Source organism: Panthera pardus, unplaced genomic scaffold (genome assembly GCF_024362965.1).
Source record: "Panthera pardus isolate Hobbes unplaced genomic scaffold, ASM2436296v1 HiC_scaffold_22, whole genome shotgun sequence".
Taxonomy (NCBI): Eukaryota; Metazoa; Chordata; class Mammalia; order Carnivora; family Felidae; genus Panthera; species Panthera pardus.
This window is the reverse complement of record NW_026526788.1, coordinates 12,561,282-12,573,878: the sequence shown is the minus strand read 5'-3', so window position 1 is coordinate 12,573,878 and position 12,597 is coordinate 12,561,282. Positions and strand designations below refer to the sequence as shown.

The 12,597-nt window shown below is 50.8% G+C and overlaps 1 protein-coding gene across 5 annotated transcripts in view; it reads right to left on the bottom strand.

Annotated features, from left to right (window-relative positions):
- The window catches only part of SGMS1 (sphingomyelin synthase 1), a 289,527-nt gene that overhangs the window by 248,116 nt on the left and 28,814 nt on the right, over positions 1 to 12,597 (bottom strand). For 2 of the 5 annotated variants that reach the window (XM_053910258.1, XM_053910261.1), the window contains exon 2: positions 4,787 to 4,881. The exons of the other annotated variants lie outside the window; for them this stretch is intronic. The gene's annotated coding sequence lies outside the window, so the exon portion shown is untranslated. The remainder of the gene's footprint in view (positions 1 to 4,786; positions 4,882 to 12,597) is intronic. 5 annotated transcript variants of the gene reach the window in all.

The following is a 12,597-nucleotide window of genomic DNA, read 5'->3' as shown; positions in this document are numbered from 1 at the left end:
CTCTGTCTCTCTCTCTCTCTCAAAAATAAATAAACAGGGGCGCCTGGGTGGCTCAGTCGGTTAAGCGGCCGACTTCGGCTCAGGTCATGATCTCGCGGTCCGTGAGTTCGAGCCCCGCGTCGGGCTCCGTGCTGACAGCTCAGAGCCTGGAGCCTGTTTCAGATTCTGTGTCTCCCTCTCTCTGACCCTCCCCCGTTCATGCTCTGTCTCTCTCTGTCTCAAAAAATGAATAAACGTTAAAAATTTTTTTAAAAATAAATAAATAAATAAACATTAAGAAAATTTTAAAAAATAAAATAAAAATAAAATGAAAAAAAAGAACTGTAACCAACATATTTGTTTAAAATTGGGGATTTGGGAACTGCACTTCCATATCATGTTTTTGCTCTGATGTATGAAAAGCACAATCCTGGACAGGACCTCCAAGTTCACAGGAGGCTCGTAAGTTCCACAAGGGCAAGAACCATGTCTGACAATCACCGTTCTGTGCCTCACATGTAATAGCTTCTCTGCAAATACTTGTTGGGTAAGTAAATGAATAAATAAAGGCTTTAACATCAAAGTTACTGGTCCCGGGCTATTTCAAGACTACAGAGGTTACTGCTACCATGCCTTTGCTTTTATGAAGTAAAGCAGGAGTTGACAAACATTCTGTAAAGGGCCAGATGGTAAATGCGTTCCGTGTTCTGGGCCAGACAATCACCACTGCAGCCACTCCACGGGGCTCTTTCACAACCGTTCAATTCTGCTGCTGCAGCACAAAAGCAGCCACAGACAAAACATATGCAAATGAGCAGGACCGTGTTTGGACAGAACTTTATTTACAAAAACCAAATCTGGTCATAAGCCCGTCCCCCAAAGGTGCCACTTCATGGTTTTTTTTAATTTTTTTTTTAAACGTTTTATTTATTTTTGAGACAGAGAGAGACGGAGCATGAGCAGGGGAGGGGCAGAGAGAGGGAGACACAGAATCGGAAGCAGGCTCCAGGCTCTGAGATGTCAGCACAGAGCCCGACACGGGGCTCGAACTCACGGACCGTGAGATCGTGACCTGAGCCGAAGTCGGACGCTTAACCGACTGAGCCACCCAGGCGTCCCCCACTTCGTGTTTTTTTAAAGGAATATAAAGCTATTTACTGAGCACCGTTTACCAGTATTTACAATAAAGTAAACAACATACAGTTGGGTGACATTCTGACTACAAAGTTATTGTTTTTCGTCGTTTCTGCTGAACCAGTAACTCAAATACCGAGAAGACTGAGCCCACCTGTAAAGAAGAGCTGAGGTCAAGAATTTAGATTACAGAGGTTCCCCCCCACACCCCCGCCATTTACTCCAGCAGGTGCTAAACCGCCAACATCTCTACCCATCTAATTATGATCCTGTCTCCATGAATGAAGTCTTGGACCTTCCCTGAAACATGACCTTTTAGTCAACACAACACAGCAATTTCAACTTCTTGGAAAGGAATGGTTCACAAGAAGGAACCTTTAAATGTCCATTTAACGAAGTTTTGCTTACCTAATTAACACGCACCAGGACCTGTCTAGTTTTCTCATGTGGGTGGGGAGGTTGTCGGGAGTGCTAAAATTTCCCTGAAAGGAAATGTCAACTTGAATTTGTAGGACTGCAGATATGGATTTGATACGGCTGCTTTCAAACTGTCCAATTTAAATTGTTACATTACATTTAAATTGTCCAATTAGTTACAAAATGTGAAAGGTTAAGGCTTCAGGAAAAATTTCAATTTAACTTGAAGGGATTTATTTCTGGAGGTTGCTGAAAATGATGGCATCCCAGAAACATGGGCTTATCTATGGTTATAAAATGCTGTTTTTATTTTGGGAAATGTTGAAAAAACGAACGAATGAACAAACGAAAGAGAGAAAGAAAGGAAGAAAACCATTTACATGTGTATTGTAAGTATGCACACACACACACACACAAAACCCAATTAAAAAAAAAAAAAAAACCAGATTGATCCTTCGGCATACAGGAGTTAAACACAAAATCTGATTGAGTAACAACTCTGAAGGTTTCCCCTAACATTTAGAAAAGGAGCTCTCTAATGCGGGGGAATAATACACCGTGGTCTCCAACATTCTTTTCTGATGAAGGAAGCAACTCCAGAAAGCACTGGTTACTCTGGACAAATAAAAGGAACCACTCTCTTATAATGAACGTGCTATTCACTAAAGGTTCCAAATTGGTGGGCTTGCTGAATTCAGCCACACGTTTGGCCAGGTCAAGCATCGGGCAGGGCACATGCACCCGCTGTCCATGGTGCCCATCCCCCCTCACTGCACAACCCTCCTCCCCCCCGCTAATCCCCGTCCTGCTACGAGCCCGCCCGTAAGAGCCTCTGACCTTACACCCCAAATTCCACAGCACACCTGGCTTCCGGGATGTGGCCACACCCATACCTGTAAGTCCTTAGCCAGACCCCGGGGCTCAAGAGCGAGCCCGTGACTTCCCACTCTTGCCCTTCATGTAACACCTACTATCGACACCTGAGGAATATTCACGGCTTGCCTCCTGTTGGATATATTCTGCACAGTCTCCTCGGAGGGGCTGTGGAAAGGGGAATAATGGCAGAGAAGAGGGTGGAGAAAATGTGCAGGCAGGGAACAGAGGGGAAAGGCACGTGGTGAGTCCCGCGAGAAGGGCTGAAAGACCACCCAGGCTTCTCCCCACCGTGTCTGCTACCTGGATTCCGCCTTCATGCAACAGCAGCAGCGGCACAGGAGGGACAACCAGGACTGTCCCCACTGTAGCCACAAGTACTGAACCTCGTTTAGTCCTCCATTCTGTCGGGGGGACACTCTGAGCAGGGGAACCCCCCGAGAAGTACCTGCACCTGGGAGAATGGACGCACGGTCACCTTCTGGGGCAACGGGACGCTCTACAGCAAGGACAAGAACGATCTGGAACTCTCTCTGAAGCGCCGCTGAATGGCAAAAGCCAGACACCAAGCGGGTCAGTCCGCGTTACGTGTGACGCGCATACAGACAAAAACAGGCAAAACGAATTTACGCTCTTTGAAGTCAGGAGAGTAGCCGCCCGTGGGCGAGGCGGCGTCCGGGGTCCAGAAGGAGGCATGAGGCTGCGGTGGAAATGTCCCATTTCCCGATCTGGGAGCTGGTTCACGGGAGGGCTCAGTTTGTGACGCTCTACTGAGCTGTGTACGTGACAACACGTGCACTTCCTGACGGCATCTGCTACTGCAGGTTAAAAAACCATTTCCCAGGGGCGCCTGGGTGGCGCAGTCAGTTAAGCGTCCGACTTCAGCCAGGTCACGATCTCGCAGTCCGTGAGTTCGAGCCCCGCGTCGGGCTCTGGGCTGATGGCTCGGAGCCTGGAGCCTGCTTCCGATTCTGTGTCTCCCTCTCTCTCTCTGCTCCTCCCCCGTTCATGCTCTGTCTCTCTCTGTCCCAAAAATAAATTAAAAAAAAAAAAAAAAAAAAACCATTTCCCTGGGGCGGAGCTAACTGCAGCCCCCACACAGGGTCCCAGACCCCTTTCTCTTCTCCATCTGTCGAAGCCTTTTGGCCACAGGCCTCATCCTTTCAAAGCCTTAGCCAGGGCCAAAAAAGCAAAAACCCACACTAGATCCTTCCCAGATACCCACGATTCCAGTCACGGCTCCTTGAGAATGCTGGTGTCTTTCAAAGAAACCTTACTGCCGTCACCAGCTTTCTGTTCCAAATAAGAAACAGGAACACGAGGAGCCGCCACTGCCCTGCACGGCTCGCTTAAACAGACTTCCTCCAAAATGGCGCTCTCAACGGACACCTCTGGCTCACAGACACCCACGAGGAAACGCTTGAAGAAGGCGCCACACACAAAAGGCCGCTGAGATCAGATCGTGGAAGAGTCCGCAGCCGCCTCGCAGAACCAGCGAGCTGTAGCGACGGACCGCGTGCGACTGGTCATCGTGCGCCGTCACCCACAGCTACGGTCACAGCCGAACGCGTGTTTAAGATCGCATGTGAAGTTCCGATGCAGGTCGCCCAACTACGGCACTGGGAGCCACTCGGGATGCTTCACACGTTATTTTAATACCGTAACCTCTGCTTGACATTACCACACATGCTTTTCACGCTGTCTGTGAACTCAGGACAAAAGAGCCAGTAAGACCTCTGAGCACATTCAGGGCACCTGGGTGGCTCCACTGGCCGAGCGTCTGACTCTTGATTTAGGCTCAGGTCACGATCTCACAGCTTTGTGGGTTGGAGCCCCGCGCCAGGCTCTGTGCTGACATCACGGAACCTGCTTGGGATTCTCATTCTCTCTCTCTCTCTCTCTCTCTCTCTCTCTCTCTCTCCCTCTTTCTCTCCCTCTCCCACTCTCACTCTCTCAAAATAAATAAACTCTATAAATAAATAAGTCAACGACTTTACATCGGCTATAAAGGGATCATAAATTCAAAATTACACCTTTTAATAGGAAATTATAACCGTGTTCAATTAAATGATTCTATGTCACATAGTTTACGAATGTTCTCAAATGCCTCTCGGGGAGAATACCCTTATTTTTTGGAGCTACATCCCTAAGAATGTGGGACAAAATGTCATGGTGCCTGCAACTTACTTTCACTTCACATGCTTCAGAAAAATGTACGAGCATGCACACACATACACACACACACACACACACACACACACTGCAGCAAGACACTAACATTGTTAAATGCAGGCAGTGGAGACACGGGAACTCACAGCACGTTCTTCCCACCGTAGGTTTGAAATTGTTGTAATAAAAAACCTGCACAGAAATCTTCACTCACCTGTCAAGCAGGTGCCGCGGCCCTGCCCCTCATCACAAGCAGATGGCCGAATGTGCCCAGAGACGCGTGCAGGGACTGTGCATGCCGCCCTCGCCCTGCCAAGAACAAGCGAGAACCAGCCGTCACCACCAACGATTTTTATCAAACAAATGCTGTTTCACTCGAGAAAATGTTCTTCGTGGAGGACAAACCTCTAGCCTCAAATTTTGCTCTGTTTTTAAGGAAGGAGAAAGGCAGAAAGAGAAAACAGCGCTCCCGCCACGTACTGAACCTGGGGGACAACCGTCCGCCTCACCCGCTCCGGGAGCTGCTGGGACCGAGAGATTCCTGATGAAGTTTCTTTAAGTCACATCGGTTTCGGGGCGGTTACGTGTGACGGAGCCCAAACTGCCACCGAGCAGAACACGGGGCCTCCAGGACCAGAGTCCGGGACCTGGGAGACCTCACGAGGCCCTCACGCACAGCCCAAACCGGCCCCACTGCTGGGCCTCCCGGGGGGAGACCCCACCCTCCACGCGCTCGGCGACAGAACACGTGGCGCCACGGCCTGTAAGTCGAGCTCTGTTCTGGGCCGTCCTGCCGCGGCCTGTGACCAAGGCACAGTTTACCAGCTCCACTCTCCAGAGGCAGCTGATGTCACAGACGACGTTCGAGGGGCACGTGCAACCAGAGATGAAACCCTTCTCAGACCTTCTGCCCCCGAGCTCCAGGTGCGTCCCCCCACCCCCCCGGCTCCCCCATGCCCTCCCGAAAACCAACCTCAAGGCCAAACAGCCAAACACGTCCACGCACCATTTTGGCGGGGGGGGGGGGGGGGGTGCACTGCGGTTTGTTTCCTGAGAGTATCTATTAATAGTCACTCTTAATAGTGCCATTAATGCTCTAATTATGACACCAGTTCCTATACCAGTTCCATCACCACTAATTACACTTCTCTTTTAAACACAATAACCCTAGGGGCGCCTGGGTGGCTCAGTCGGTTGAGCGACTGACTTCAGCTCAGGTCATGATCTCGCGGTCCGTGGGTTCGAGCCCCGCGTCGGGCTCTGTGCTGACTGCTCAGAGCCTGGAGCCTGCTTCCGATTCTGTGTCTCCCTCTCTCTCTGCCCCTCCCCCGTTCATGCTCTGTCTCTCTCTGTCTCAAAAATAAATAAACGTTAAAAAAAAAAAATGTAAACACAATAACCCTTAGTGTAACTTGGACATTACATGCCTTTTTTTCTTTTCCTTCCTTTTTTCTCAAAAGAGCAAGCTGCTGGCCAAGGGAAGTAAAACAAGCATCACACGGCGCCCCTGGTGACTCTCCTCTTGGCCACGACGAAAAGGCAATTATCACTTGGTGTGGAGGCTTTTCTACCCACGTGTTGAACAAGCACGAGGCTGGAGACGGCAGCACAACCAGATACCGGCGTCCCAGGCGCCCCGTACAGGAGCCCGAGGAAAGCGAGTCAGGGCCCCGCACCTGCCTTGCAGCCCTGTCTCCGCTCGCGAGAACCGCTTCAAGTGGCCTCCTCACGCGGGGCCTGGAGCGCCTGCTCACGAGGACGCTGTACCCCACGAAGGAGATGGGATGGGGTCTCGATGCCTCATGCAGTGGAGCGCCCGGACCCCAGAAAACTCTCCAGGAAGTTCGGCCAAGAGCTACCCAAAACCGAAGGAAAAAACCTCATTCTCCTTGGGGAATACCAACTTTACTCAAAGGTAAGCCAACAAATCAGTAACTTAAACCTTGTTCATATTAAAACAAACAGGCACTACGAGAATGTAATCACTGCGTGAATGTTTAAGCTAAAACTCCTACCCTTACTTATCCAGTTCATCTCCAGCAACACCCTGGCTCGCAGGGGAGGGGAGTGAGGGGCGGGCTCTGCTGTCCCATTAAAGGGGGTCTTGGGAGAACGTGTGAGGCTGGCAGAGACTTTAATGTCACAGTGAACCCAGGACACTGCTGATGGCCCTGAGTCCAGGGAATTCTCTGCAACATCAGGACTCCCAGATTGCCACCCAATCGAGGGACAGGAAGACAGACATCTAGACACATGCAATCCCCTGTCTCTACCACACATCTGGGCATCCATGCGACTAAGTCCCCTCCTCCCTGCTGGGCACTGCCACCATTGCTCAGTGCACGGCACAGACACCTCTCCATCCCCACACTGATGGAGAACACATTCAGCACCAATAGTCACTGTCATTTAAATGGATGTCCCACCATTACTAGAGAAAAATAAGCTTACTGATTTGGTTGGTCTCTAAAAGCTTTTCACCGTGAACTATATTGACAAGTGTAGAACCACAGTAGCCAGCCTCCAAGAAGGCCCCAGGGGTCCTGTCTCCAGTACTCATGCTCGAGTGTGGTCCCCTCCCACGCAGAGAAGGAAGGGACTTTCCTAACCCTCTTCCTACTTCCTACTGACGGGCACATCCCTTCATCCAGTTGGGGGCACTGGAGTCTGGGGTGAAAGGCTGGGTCAAGGCCAGCTCACCCTACTCTGTCCCAGGAGGGACACCGCTGCCGTGTCCCGAGGGCCCTCGGTGCTCCAAGAGGACCCAGCCTCCCCCAACAGCCCAGCGGCATCACCTCCAGCCCCGTCGAGCTTTCCGAGGGCGGCTGCTTCAGCCGATCCCTTGCCGGCAACCAGATCGGAGACCCCAAGTCAGAACCACCCGGCCACGCTGCTCCCAACACCGTGCCCACACAGAAGCCTTGGGAGGTCATCAACGCTGATCAGTGTCTTAGCTGCTAAGTTCTGGGCTGACCACTACAATAACCTACGTCAGACTAAAGAATACTAGAAACAAACCCCACGTATCTAACGTCGTCGGTGCGGGTTTGGGGGTTTTATGGAAGCGCCGTGTGCCCCTCCCCGGACTCCCTCCCCTCCCCATCCCCACACAGACAACCAAGAGCCCCGATTCTTTGTTCCTCTTAACGGTTTCACCACATGTGTGTTCTATGTTCTTGCATTTCGCCTGCTTTTAAGCCTAATACAGGTGAGACCGAGTTCACGTGTTAAGACTTGCCTCTTCAGATTCCAATTCTGAGGTTGTCAACTCCCATGGCCATGGCTGACTTTCACCACTGTGTGTGTGTCTGTGTGTGTGTGTGTGTGTGTGTGTATAGTTCCCACTGTGTGAACTTCCCGCTCTATTCCAATGGAGGGTCACCCGGGGACTTGTCAGCTTCTGCTAATATAATGCTATTTACACCCCAGTGCTCGTCCCCTGGTGCGCACCGAGTTTCTCCAGGGTACGGACCTGACTCGAGAGCACGTACGCATGGTCAGCTCTCCTGGGCCGTGCCACACTGCCCGCCACCGCGCCCGTGGACAATGAGCTCTTCAGCCGCCTTTCCAGCCTCTCCCAAATCACAGGCGTGCTTGTTTCGCTAATCACCGGCAAAGCTCTCAACCAACAAAAGGGAAAGCTTTTCGTGTTTGCAGCATCAGTACCGCAAATAAACAGCTCTCCGAAGTAGTGACCCAGGTGGCTGGAACATATTAGTCACAGGACAGCGGTGCGGGCTCCCAAAGGACGATGCAGATGCAGCCAGAAGCAGACACTGCCCTTGGGCACAAGTCAAACTGGATTTCCAGACAGGACATCCACAGACGGCTTTCCTCCAGGTGGACGCACATCTAGGGTCCCACCGTGCTGCCATCATCTCAAAGAGGGAAAAAATTAACTCACACGCAACCCAGCCAAATTCAAGATTACAGCAGGAGAGGGGTGCCTGGGTGGCTCAGTCGGTTAAGTGTCCGACCTCAGCTCAGGTCATGATCTCGACATTCATGGGTTCGAGCCCCACGTCGGGCTCTGTGCTGAGGCTCAGAGCCTGGAGCCCGCTTCGGATTCTGTGTCTCTCTCTCTCGGATCCTCCCTTGCTCATGCTCTGTCTCTCTCTCTCTCTCAATAATTAATAATACAACATTTAAAAAAATAAAAACAAGATTACAGCAGGAGACTCCAATCATTTCAATGAAATGGCTTCGTGTTGGGTTTTTAACAGAGAGCTGATTATGTTTCTAGTATTTTCACCTAAGAAATGAGATTGTTACTCCCCATAATTAACGCTATGTGTGGTGACTCTACAAAAAAAAAAAAATATTTAGGTTCTCTTTATATGAAAAGACACCCCTTTTACTTTAGCTAATTCAATTTCTTAGGTGACAACAGTAAATTTTACAATAATTATTTGTATTTCTAATAAAAACAAGCTCTTAAACTTTTCCACTGGCATTAAATACAAAAAGAGAGAGAGAGAGAGAGAGAGAGAGAGAGACACATTCTTTCAATGTGGTCAGGAAGGAGAGCAGAAATGTTCCTGTAAATCTCAAGGAGGCTCACATCATGTCACTGAAAACAATGGCACTAGATGACCAAAATCAGGTCATTTCAACTCAGTCTCTTGACAGTTCTGACCTGTTTTCTTTGTTTACTCCTATGAGGTAGAACTATTCATACACCCATTTTACAGATGGAGGAAGCTTCAGGCGCAGAAAGCAGCCAAGTTGAGCATAGTCACGGAGCTGGCGAGTGGGACGCCGAGGGCCCGAACCCAGGCCACTGACTCCAGGATCCATAGACCCAAATGCTACTCTGGGCAGCTTCCTCCATCCCCGAGACCACCAGAGGCCCTGCCACGGTCACCATCGTAGCAGCGACCTGTGACTTGGCATCTACACGGCACCCAGCCCTGGCCACGTGCTCTACTGCGTTTCCCTAACCCCCCTCCCCCCCCACCGCCCTGACAGGCACCGCACCCACCGTATGGCTGAGGAAGCTCAGGCTCTGGAGTCTCAGGAACCCTATGGACACACACACAACAAAACAAAGTGGGGGAGACGCCACATGAACCTGGTCTCAGACGTCAAAGTCCGTGCTCCTTCTATAATGGGCCCTCCTGACCAAATAAAAGTACCTGATCCCAGGCCTGGGGCAGGCGGGTGCTGACCGCATGTCCTGGACAGACGCCGCACTAGGAGAAGGCGTTTGCCAAGCCTGCACGACGGGGAGACTGAGGCCGAGCACAGAGAGAACCGCGGGGCTCAGCACCACCTCCTCGGGGGTTACGCCGGGCGGCCCACACAGCCTGTCCACACAGCGTTCTCGTCTGCAGAATGGGGCTCCTGGACGTCCAAGGGCTGCTGTGAGGGCTACACAGCTACACAGACCCACAGGCACATGAGACGAGGCACAGACGCGGGCGGGACAAGGTGAAAAGCGCCCCAGGATCAGGCCACAAAGAGCAGGGGACCCGCGGCACCCCCGCCCTCGCGCCCACACACACAGCCCCGCGTCCCCACCGTGGGTGGCCCGACAACTGCCATGAGGCCACTGCTGGGCCACTTTTTCTGCCAACGTCATCATTTCTCTTCCTGGCCCACCCTGAACAGAATACCCTCGCCCACCAGACCACCCTTGATGGGCTCGACATCCTCAGCATAAGTGCTGGGGCTGAAATGGATCGAACCAAGCACTGGGCTCGCTTGGCTTTTCTATTCCCGACGGCAGGAAATCTCTGGCACTCGCTTCAAATAGCAACGTGTCTTCCAAGTCTTTCCGGTGTCCTCGCCATCACCCCAAAGTACCCGGCCATGAAGAAAAACCTCGTAAAATGACTGGCAAGTGACAGATTAAAAACGGCTCGGGCGACACTACGTGCACTGTCGCTCACAGCGCTTCTGCCACACCCGAGATCAGGTCATTTAACGTACGAGGTGCTGTTGACCAAATCTGTACGTTTGTAACTATATTAAGAGGTTAACAAATTAATTGGTTGGGAGGCACCTGGGTTGTGCCATCGGTTGAGCGTCAGACTTCGGCTCAGGTCATGATCTCACGGTTCTTGAGTTTGAGCCCCACAGGCTGTCAGCACAGAGCCCTCTTCAGATCCTCTGTCCCCCTCTCTCTACCCCTCCCCTGTTTGCACTCTCCTCCCAAAATAAATATTTAAAAAAATTAATGGGTTGGTTACGTATGCTACTGGATAAATTATAGGAGTAAAGATAGCAAAATGGAAACAAAAAGAAAACACGTGAAAAGTGACTTTAGCTACAGGGCCTCCAGCCTAGCTCCCAGCAAGCTCCACGGTCACTGGCCCTTTCTCTACCCAGAGCGGACGTAAGGGAGCAGTGGTAACCACATCACTGCAGTCCGTCCGGCAAAATCTTTCTTGGCCACCTGATGCCATCTATGAGTAAGCCACACGGGGCAAACCCAGAAACACGTTCCATGAAAGGAAAAGGCTGCATCGTCTGTCGGTTCTAATACCTGATCTGGAGTGGAGCAGGAGACCCACCGCGGGGCAGTTTTCCAGAGGGAGGCGGCCAGTACGGGCGCAAACAGCCGCATAATGGTAACAAGTGTTAAGACAACAGAAGCAGCCGCTGCTAATGTTTTCTCAGCAAGTGCCAGGGGCCAGGCCTTCTTTTCTTTTTCTTTTTCTCTGATTGTTTTTTTTTTAAGTTTATTTATTTTGAGAGAGAACGACGAGGTGGTGCAAGTGGGGGAGGGGCAGAGAGAGAGGGAGAAGGAGGGGGAGAGTGAGAGAAAGAGAGAGAATCCCAAGTAGGCCCTATGCTGTCAGTGCAGAGCCTGATAAGGGGCTCCAGCTCACGAAACCTGGAGATCATGACCTGAGCCGAAACCAAGATTCAGCTGCTCAACCGACTGAGCCCCCCAAGCGCCCCATCCTGGGCCAGACCTTCTGCTGAGTACGTTCCCCACACTCTTCGTCAAAACCCTCACCCGAGGGGCACCTGGGGGGCTCCGTCAATCAAGCGTCCAACTTTGGCTCAGGTCATGATCTCTCGGTTCGTGAGTTCAAGCCCCGCATCGGGCTCTGTGCTGACAGCTCACAGCCTGGAGCCTGCTTCAGATTGTGTGCCTCCCTCCCTCTGCCCCTCCCCCACTCACACTCCGTCTCTCAAAAATAAAAAAATAAATGTTAAAAAGTTAAAAAAAAAAAAAAGAAGGCCTCACTCAATAACCATGGGAGAAAATATCATGAGCTAGATCCCCATTTAACAGATGTGAAAACTGACTCAAAGATTAAATGACTTGCCCAAAGTCACAGAACTAGTAGGTGGGTATAATGCCTGGCTCAAAGCACTGGGTAGGCATCCAACAAGTATCTCTTGAGCATGGGGTCTATATTTCTCCTCCATAAAAACAGAAAACCCTACTTATCTCACGAGGATTTTATAAGGATAAAATGAGATTACGTATACAGAGCTCCTAGCTCAGCGCCTTGACCTCTAGAATATGCTGAGGTATAAAAAACCTGGCACAATTGTGACCTGGAATAGGGTGATGATAATGACAATGGGTGTAGCAAACAGCACAACAGACAGAAGACGGACAGATACACCCAACAGGCAGAAGAAAGGCAGATAAGCCATGAAAGCATATCCAACCTCACCGATCGTTAGGGAAATGCACATTAAAATCACAGTGAGATACTACTACATACCTGCCAGAATGACTACATGTTTAAAAGCAGCAATATCACGCCGGCCAGGACGCTCGTGCATTTGCGGTGGCAATGCAACGGGCAAATGGGGGAAGACACGACTGTGGTACGTCCACACAGCAGAACGCTGCTTAGTAATAAAAAAGGGACAGACCGTTGACGCACACATCATGGATGCCTCTCAAATGTACTATGCTAAGGGAAAGAAGTCAGTCTCAAAGAGTATAGTCGACACAATCCCACTTTACAGGGTATTCCAGAAAAGGGAAAACGATAGCAACAAAGAACAGGTCGGCGTTGTTGGGCGTTGTGGATGGGGAGGGTCTGACCACAAAGA